This window comes from Phascolarctos cinereus, unplaced genomic scaffold (genome assembly GCF_003287225.1).
Source record: "Phascolarctos cinereus isolate Bilbo 61053 unplaced genomic scaffold, phaCin_HiC Scaffold_726;HRSCAF=1367, whole genome shotgun sequence".
NCBI classification, from domain to species: Eukaryota; Metazoa; Chordata; class Mammalia; order Diprotodontia; family Phascolarctidae; genus Phascolarctos; species Phascolarctos cinereus.
Window position 1 is genome coordinate 288,633,180 of NW_027556098.1, and position 9,226 is coordinate 288,642,405.

The window sequence follows — 9,226 nt, forward strand, 5'->3', positions numbered from 1 at the left end:
TTGGTAGCAAACAGCAGGTACTGGCCAACGTCTCCCTATTATTCCCTAGATGCAGCCTGTGTTCTGTTCCGGCCAACTTCCTCTTTGGGTACCCCTTAACGCAGGGATAGCTCTATGCCCCTTGCTAGCAGGAAGCAGTTTCAGAAGCCAAGATCTTCGCCCTTTATAGCAAAAAATTTCAGTCCCATTTGTTTGAGGGGGAAATGAGGAGTTGGGATCTGGACCCCAGAAAGGAAAAACCCTGGACTTTCCCAGAAGGCCACATCTCTGGCATTTGCCAGAGGCTATAATCCCATCAACTGGCCTTTCATTGTGGCTACACCCAATCTCCCCTCCATTGTCTTACCTCCTTAAAGCCCCAAGCCATTTCCCACTCTTAATCCTAGCTAGACTCCATTCTCCCATAGCCTTGTGGTCCAGGTCCCAAGTGTTCTTTTCATTCCAGTTTACTGGCCCCTCCCATCCAGATCCTCCTCAGACCCCTCCTCCAGTCACCTCAAACTATTTGGCCACTCCTAGATCCCTCCCACAGTCTTTCTGAATATAAGGTCCATCTTGTCACCATTAAAGTGCTTAGATACTTAAAATCTAGCCACTGCTCTGATTTTTAGAAGCTAGGCACTAGTTCACTAATGTTCAGACTTCTTAAGTGTCTGCCTAATATGACAGATGTTCTAATAAACCTTGTCTTTGGCTGAAAAAAAATACCTGTAGATAATATAAAATAATTAAAATTATATCTATCATGAAAAAAACAAGAAGTATATCAATATGACAATAAAACATTATTCACACAAGTACAGTCAGATCTCTAAATAATTAGAAAAATATTAATTTCTCATGGGTAGGTTAAGTCGATATAATAAAAATGACTTTACCCAATGTAATTTACTTATTTAGTTCTATAGCAAACTACCAAAAAGGCTTTTTATTTTAAAGAACTTGAAAAAATATTACAGTTCAACTGAAAGAACAAAAGGTAAAGAATATCAAGAAAATCAATGAAAAAAATGTAAAGGAAGATGGCTTAGCTATAAAGATCTCACATAGTATTATAAAGTGGTAACCATCAGAAAAAATGCATCTGGCTAAAAAATAGAGTAGTAGATAATTGTAATAGATTAGGTGCATAATGCACAGTAGTAAATAACCAAAGTGATCTATAGAGTAATTAGAGAACTGAAATAGATTTTTAAGACTATAAGTCATTCTCCAGCTGAGAAATGGTCAAAGGATATGAAAAGGCAGTTTTTACATAAAGAAATTGAAGCTATCTATAGTCATATGAAAAAGTGCTCTAAATCATTGATTAGACAAATTCAAATTAAAACAACCTTGAGGTACCACCTCACACCTATAAGATTGGCTAATATGACAGAAAAAGGAAAATGTTAAATGTTGGACAAGATGTGGGAAAATTGGAACATCAATGCATTGTTGGTGGAGTTGTGAACTTATCCAACCATTCTGGAAAGCAATTTGGAACTAAGCCCAAAGGGCAACCAAACTGTGCATACCTTTTGATCCAGTAATAACACTACTAGGTCTGTATCCCAAAAAGATCATAAAAAAGGGAAAAGGGTCCACATGTACAAAAATATTCATAGCAGCTCTTTTCATGGTGGTAAAGAATTAGGAATTGAGGAAATGTCCATCAATTGGGGAATGGATGAACACACTGGTTTACGAATGTAATGAAATACTATTATGTTATAAGAAATGATGACCTGGTGGTTTTCAGAAAAATCTGGATTTACATGAACTGATGCTGAGTGAAGTGAGCAGAACAAGGAGAACATGTACACAGCAACGGCAACATTGTGTAATGATCAACTATGATAGGATTAGCTCTCTCTTCCCAGCAATACAATGATGTAAGACAATTCCAAAAGACACATAATGGAAAATGTTACCCAAATCCACAGAAAAAGAAAATTATAAAGTCTGAATACAGATCTCTCTCTCTCTCTCTCTCTCTCTCTCTCTCTCTCTCTCTCTCTCTCTCTCTCTCTCTCTCTTTGTCTCTTTCTCTGCTTTCTCTTTTTTATGGTTTTCCCTTTTTGTTCTGATTCTTCCTTCGTCACATGGCTAATTTGGAAATTTGTTTAACATGCTTGCGAATGTACAACCTACATCAGATTGCTTGTTCTCTTTGGGAGGTGGTAGGAGATGAAGGGACGGATAAAAATTTGTAACTCAAAATCTTTAAAAAATGAATGTTGAAAACCATTTTTATATGTAATCGGAAAAAATAAATATAAAGTGGGAAAAAAGTTGATAACTTTGCCAAAAAATGCAGATAGGTTTGCTTCATTGAAAGCTTCTGTTATAGTATAATGGATATGACAAACTTTAGTAATATCTACGCTGGACATTCCATACTCCAGTGCAGCTGCATTTCCTGTTTCTCCAACACCTGCTCCTAAAATATGTGTTCCCAACACTGTGTCTGTTGATTTCTGCCCAGGGTTCTTCACCTTGCCATCTGGGTCAGCAACCATCTTTGCTCTGCTTTTGGCAGCAAAAGGAAACTTTTTAAACTTCGTACTCAGTTTGCTATTCTTTCAATTGCTCTTCTGAATTGCCAATCAATGCAACTTAAAGCTATGTATAGATCCCTAAAGACACACAATTATAGTCAATGTGGACAGCATCATCATCAATCTTTTCATACAGATAATGCCTTCTCCTGCATTGTGAGCTAACATGGAGCCAGCAATTACATCTCCAATAGCATAAATATTTGACTTTGGACTTGGAATCCAGTATTGACTAAGATTCAACCTTTGGGATCCAACTCAATTTCAAATTCTTCCAGTCCCAAATTTTTGGTAAAGTATCTTTGCCTAAAACAAATCAAAAGTAAATCCCAAATGATAACTTCAGATTTCCCACTAGAAGCAGCTTCAATAACTACATCAAAATTTACATCCGGTTTCTTGATAGTCTCTGTAATTTTGGCATTCAGTTTAAATTTAAATCTATATTTTTGAAGGATTTGTTTTAAACTTTTAGAGATCTGTATGTCAATTTCCATACCACCAACACTGCCAAAGAATCCAACTATTGTCACATCTGTACCAACTTATTGCCAAACTGAATCTAATTACATATCTATTACTTCTGCAACAAAGATAACCATCTTTTCTGGAATATATTTTAAGGGAAAAACACTTATAAATGACAAGATTGTTAGATGACATAATTGTATTTTCATCAATTGTGATTCCAGGTAATTGATCAAAATTTAAACTTGTGACTTTGAGAATGTTCTTTGTTTTAATAACCGTAGAGCTGGCATTGGATTTTACTGCTATGACCTCTTTTTTGCCCAATATTTTTCCCCATTCTGAACTGTAGGTCAACTCATTTTTCTTAAACAAATAAGCAATTGCACCAATCAAAATCATTATTCCTCTACTCATATGCTCTATCATCTCTAAATTCAAGTGAATTTCTTAAATTTCAATTGTTTCTAGATGCAAAATGTTTGTGAGACAAATGGCAAAAGTGCCAATTATTCAAAAAAGGCTGAGAAGGAATTCAGTCAACACTCAAACTAGTTTCATCAATTGTTTCGATTTTTTTCAACATAAATTGTCTAAAAGATGAGTTGAGCAACTTTAATAGTAGTAAAATATTCTACAGGACCAGAACCACTGACAATTTCATTGATATGAGTCAATCAATTTGCATAAGTCCTAAGGGGAACTGAAATGACCACAGCTGGGCAGGGCACAGGCCTTATAGCTCTATTTTCACATTTTTATCTTTTTTGACCTCTCTCCCTTGGGCTTTTACCTCCCAATGCTTCCACACCTTTACCAAAGGCTCAGAGTGCTGCAAGTGTGTATCCAGTCTGAACTTGTATTATTTAAAACAGACAATGGCTTAAGGCAATGGCTCACAAACTTTTTAGTCTCATAAAGACTTTACAATATTAAAATTATTAAAAATAGTCCAAAGAACTAGGTAGGTGAATCTTGGTTTTAGTCCTAGCTCCTTTGCCTTCCGGAATATAATTTTTCATGACCTCTGTTCTTTTAATATCGCAACTGCTAAGTCCTGTGCAATCCTGATTTTGGATCCTCAATATATGAATTGTTTCTTTCTGGTCACTTGCAGTATTTTTTTTCCCTTCACCTGATTATTCTGTTATTTTTCTATAACATTTCTTGGACGTTTTGTTTTGGGATCTCTTTCCTGACATGATCAGTGGATTCATTTAATGCCTATTTTGTCCTCTGGTTCCAGGCTATCAAGGCAATTTTCCTTAATACTTTCTTGAAAGTTGCTAAGTCCTCCTTTTGATTATGGCATTCAGGTAATCCAATGACTCTGATATTTTGTCTCTCTTGCATCTATCTTCCAGGTCAGTTCTTTGTGTGTGTGTGTGTGTGTGTGTATGTGTGTGTGTGTGTGTGTGTGTGTGTGTGTGTGTGCACGTGCTTTCTGTTTTATTTTTTTTCTATGAGGTATTTTATATTTTTTTTCACTCTTTTGAATTTGATTGAGTCATCATGTCTCAGAATCATTATCTTCCACTTGCCCAATTCTAACTTTTAAAGAGTTGTTTTCCTTAATTAGCATTTTTATTTCATTTTCTATTTGGCTAATTCTACTTTTTAAGAAGTTTTTTTTCAAAGCTGTTGACTATTTCTCATGATTCTCTCACATCAGTCTCATTTCTTTTCCCAATTTTTCTTCTACCTCACTTTTATAATTTTAAGATCCTTTTTGAGCTCTTCCATTATGCTGAGACCACTTCCCTCTTTTCTTTGAGGTTTTACACATAGACGTTTTCACATTATTACCCTCTTTTGAGTTTGTGTCTTGATATTCCCATCATCATAATACCTTTCTATGGGAAGAATCTTTTTTGTTGTTTTTTGCTCATCTTTTTCCCTTTTTTTTCCTTTCTTTTATTTTTTTCCCTTTTTGATAAAGTGATCCAGGTTAAGTGACTTGCCCAGGGTCACACAGCTAGTGTGTTAAGTGTCTGAGGCTGGATTTGAACTCAGGTCCTCCTAACTCTAAGGCCAAATCTCTATTCACTGTACCACATAGGTGCCCCCTTTCTTCTAAATTTGAAATCTGTTCCTCCAGTGGAAGGGGTACTCTCTCCGGCATCTGGGCCCACTGGCTGCAGACCCTGGCTGTTTACCTCCTGCTGCAGTGATGTTGCCCTGAATTCCATGGGTGATATTTGTTTCCAGTACTGCAATGATGGGGTGCTGTGGGGTCGCTGGCACTATGCCTTGGGAGTCTGGCAGCTTACCTTTTGCTAAGCCAGGGTCCTAGTATTGATGTCTAGCATGTGCTGAGGTCAATGGGGGTGTTTCTGCATTTCCCTTGGTGTGTTCTGAAGTACGTGTCTATCTGGCCACTGGTAGCTGCCTGTTTGTCCAGGAATATATGGAAGCAGGTGGAGGTCTGGCTGCTGGAAGCTGCCTGTTTGCCCCGAGCTATGCTGAGGCACATGGAGGATCCTGGTGTTGGTGTTTCCCTGCTTGGCCTTAAAGATTGTTTTACCTTGACTTTTTGCTGGTTATGTTACTCCAGGATTTGTTTGGGGTGCTATTTTATTGCGGTATGGAACCAAGCATGGGAGATACATTGTGATTTATTGTTTACTCCACCATTTTGCTCCTGGAAGTAAATTAGAGTAAATCCTTTGTAAGTTTCTCTAGTTATAGGGGTCTCCCATCCAGTATTCAAAGACCTTGGTGATTTTGGCAATCTCATTCATCAACAACATCTTTTTTATTTTTAATATAAATTTATTCATTTTTAGTTTTCAACATTTACTTCCACAAAAATTTTGAATTCCAAATTTTCATTGCATCTCACACCTCCCCCCACCCCAAGATGGCATGCATTCTGAATACCCCTTCTGCTAGTCTGCCCTCTCTTCTATCTCTCCTCCCCCTTCTCTTATACCCCACACCTTCTATTTTCCTGTAGGGCAGGATATACTTCTGTACCCCATTTGCCCTATTTCTTATTTCCCAGTTGCATGTGAAAATATTTTCTTTAAATATGTGTTTTTAAAGCTTTGGGTTCCAAATTTTCTCCCTTCCTCCCTCCCCATCCACACTCATTGAAAAGGTAAGCAACTCAATATAGGTTATACATGCGCAGTTAGGCAAAACACATCCACAGTAGACATGTTGTGAAAAACTAAATCTATTTCTCTTAATCCTATCCTGCCCCCCCCATTTATTCTATTCTTTCTTTTTACCGTGTTGCTCCTCAGAAGTATTTGCTTCTGATTACAACCTTTCCCAATATGCCCTCCTCTCTATAATACCCCTGCTCTCTTGCCCCCCCCATGTTCCTGTAGGGTAAGACAGATTTCCATACCCAATTGAATGTGTATGTTATTCCCTCCTTAAGCCAAATCCTATGAGAATAAGATTCACTCATTCCCTCTCACCTTCCCCATTTCCCTCCACTGTAAGAGCCTTTTCTTTTCTGTTTTCTTCTTCTCCTAGTATACTCCTTTTTCATCCCTTAATTTTATCCTCCAGATATGACCCTTTAATCTTCAACTCACCCTGTTCCCTCTATCTATCTATCCATCTATCTACTATCTATCTACTATACATACATATATTTTTTTCCTCCAACTACCCTAATACTGACAAAGGTCTCATGAGTTATAAATATCATCTTTCCATGCAGGAATGTAAACAGTTCAACCTTAATAAGTCTCTTATGATTTCTCTTTCCTGTTTACCTCTTCATGTTCCACTTGAGTCTTGTATTTGAAAGTCAAATTTTCTATTCAGCTCTGGTCTTTTCATCAAGAATGCTTGAAAGTCCTCTATTTCACTGAATGACCATTTTTTCCCCTGAAGGATTATACTCAGTTTTGCTGGGTAGGTGATTCTTGGTTGTAATCCTATCTCCTTTGCCCTCTGGAATATTATATTCCATGCCCTGTGTCCTTTAATGTAGAAGCTGCTAAATCTTGTGTTATCCTGATTGTGTTTCCACATACTTGAATTGTTTCTTTCTGGCAGCTTGTAATATTTTCTCCTTGACCTGGGAACTCTGGAATTTGGCTACAATATTCCTAGGAGTTTTCCTTTGGGGATCTCTTTCAGGAGGAGATCGGATTCTTTCAATTTCTATTTTGCCCTCTGGTTCTAAAATATCAGGGCAGTTTTCCTTGATAATTTCTTGAAAGATGATGTCTAGGCTTTTTTGATCATGGCTTTCAGATAGTCCAATAATTTTTAAATTCTCTCTCCTGGATCTATTTTCCAGGTCAGTTGTTTTTCCAATGAGATATTTCACATTTCTATTTTTTCATTCTTTTGGATTTGTTTTACAGTGTCTTGATTTCTCATAAAGTCACTAGCTTCCAATTGCTCTATTCTAATTTTTAAGGAAGTATTTTCTTCAGTAAGCTTTTGGACTTCCTTTTCCATTTGGCCAATTTTTCTTTTTAGGGCATTCTTCTCCTCATTGGCTTTTTGGACCTCTTTTGCCATTTGGGTTAGGCTATTTTTTAAGGTGTTTTTTCTTCAGTATTTTTTTGGGTCTCCTTTAGCAAGCTGTTGACTTGTTTTTCATGATTTTCTTGCATCACTCTCGTTTCTCTTCCCAGTTTTTCCTCTACTTCTCTTACTGGCTTCTCAAAATCCCTTTTGAGCTCTTCCAAGTCCTGGAACTGATTCATATTTTTCTTGGAGGCTTTGGATGTAGGAGCTTTGACTTTGTTTTCTTCTTCTGGTTGTATGTTTTGATCTTCTTTGTCACCAAAATAAGATAATGTACTCTGACTCTTTTTGCACTGTTTGTTCATGATCCAGCCAATTACTTGAGTTTTAAACTCTTTGTTCAGATAAGAGTCTGCTTCCAATGTGGAGAATGTAGTGTCCCAAGCTTCAGGGGTTTGTACAGCTGTTTTCAGAGATACTTGTAGGGACCTGCAAATTTTTAGTTCTTCCAAGGTGGTATGATAAGGGGCAAGGTGTTTACTCCTTTCCTGGCCTGTGCTGCGGTCTATTAGTGACCACAAGCACTCCTTTCTGTCTGGGAACTGTGAGGAAGGTTTCCTCTTCACAGACACTACAAGGTCTACCATGCCAGTGCTCTTCCTTGCTCCAGGACTGCCACCCAGAACTGTGACCCAGATCTAAGCACAGACAAAGCAAGAGATTCCCGCCTCAGCACTGGCAAAGAGATCCCTACATCCCTCTCTGATCAGCCACTCAATTTCCCCCCTCAGTCTGTGGGTCAGAAGCTCAGGACACAGCCACAGCCCCAGGGCCTGCACTCTGCCCTCTATGCTCTGGAACTGGATCTGATACCCCACGCTCTTCTCTCAGCACCGCAGAATTAGACTGTTCCCACTGAACTTCTCAGTTGCCTTTGGCATTCATGGGTTGAGATGTTGGAAACCACAACAGCTGCCCATGATTTAGTCCTTTGAGGCCTGCTCCAAGTTGGCTGTGGCCTGCACCCCCACACCACACTGCCTGATGCGATATACCTTTCGGATCAACCATCCAGGTTGTCTTGGGCTGGAAATTTGCTTCACTATGTCTTTTTGTGGGTTCTGCTGCTTTAGAATTTGTTTAAAGCCATTTTTTATAGGTATTTGGAGGGGTTTGGGGGAGAGCTCAAGTCACTGCTTTCACTCCGCCATCTTGGCTCCATCCCCCAGAAATCAATCATCAACATCTTTAAGACATTGAACAACTTATAGGCTCTTGAAAAAAATCCTTGGCCTAATTTATTAATTCATTATCAATATAATAGAAAAAGAATAATTTCTCTCTGCTGTAAAGTGGATTAAATCTCCTTTGGATTAAACAAATTTTGGGGGGCAGCTGGTGGTTCAGTGGATAGGGCACCGGCCCTGAGGTCAGGAGGACCTGAGTTCAAATGCAGTCTTAGAACAAACACTTGACACTTACTAGCTGTGTGACCCTGGGCAAGTCACTTAACCCCAATTGCCTAAAAGCAAAAAAATAAAAATAAATATATTAAGCAAAATTTTAAATCTCATGTGTGACTTTACCACTGTCAGGTAATTTAAAATATTTATTTGTACATATTTCAAGATTCATTTAAAGTCATAAATTTATCTGGTCTGTGTAAAATATTGTAAAATATGAAATAGTAGTTCATGAATTATGAAATAGCATTTCCATCCCCAAATGGATCTAGAGTTAACAACCTGCCCAGACTGCATGGATTATATATCTTCTAT

At 37.9% G+C, this 9,226-nt stretch overlaps 1 pseudogene; it reads right to left on the reverse strand.

The window, feature by feature from the left end:
- Positions 1-2,129: 2,129 nt before the first annotated feature.
- On the reverse strand, positions 2,130-8,519 carry LOC110214978 (dihydrolipoyl dehydrogenase, mitochondrial pseudogene; annotated as a pseudogene).
- Between the last annotated feature and the right edge of the window lie 707 nt (positions 8,520-9,226).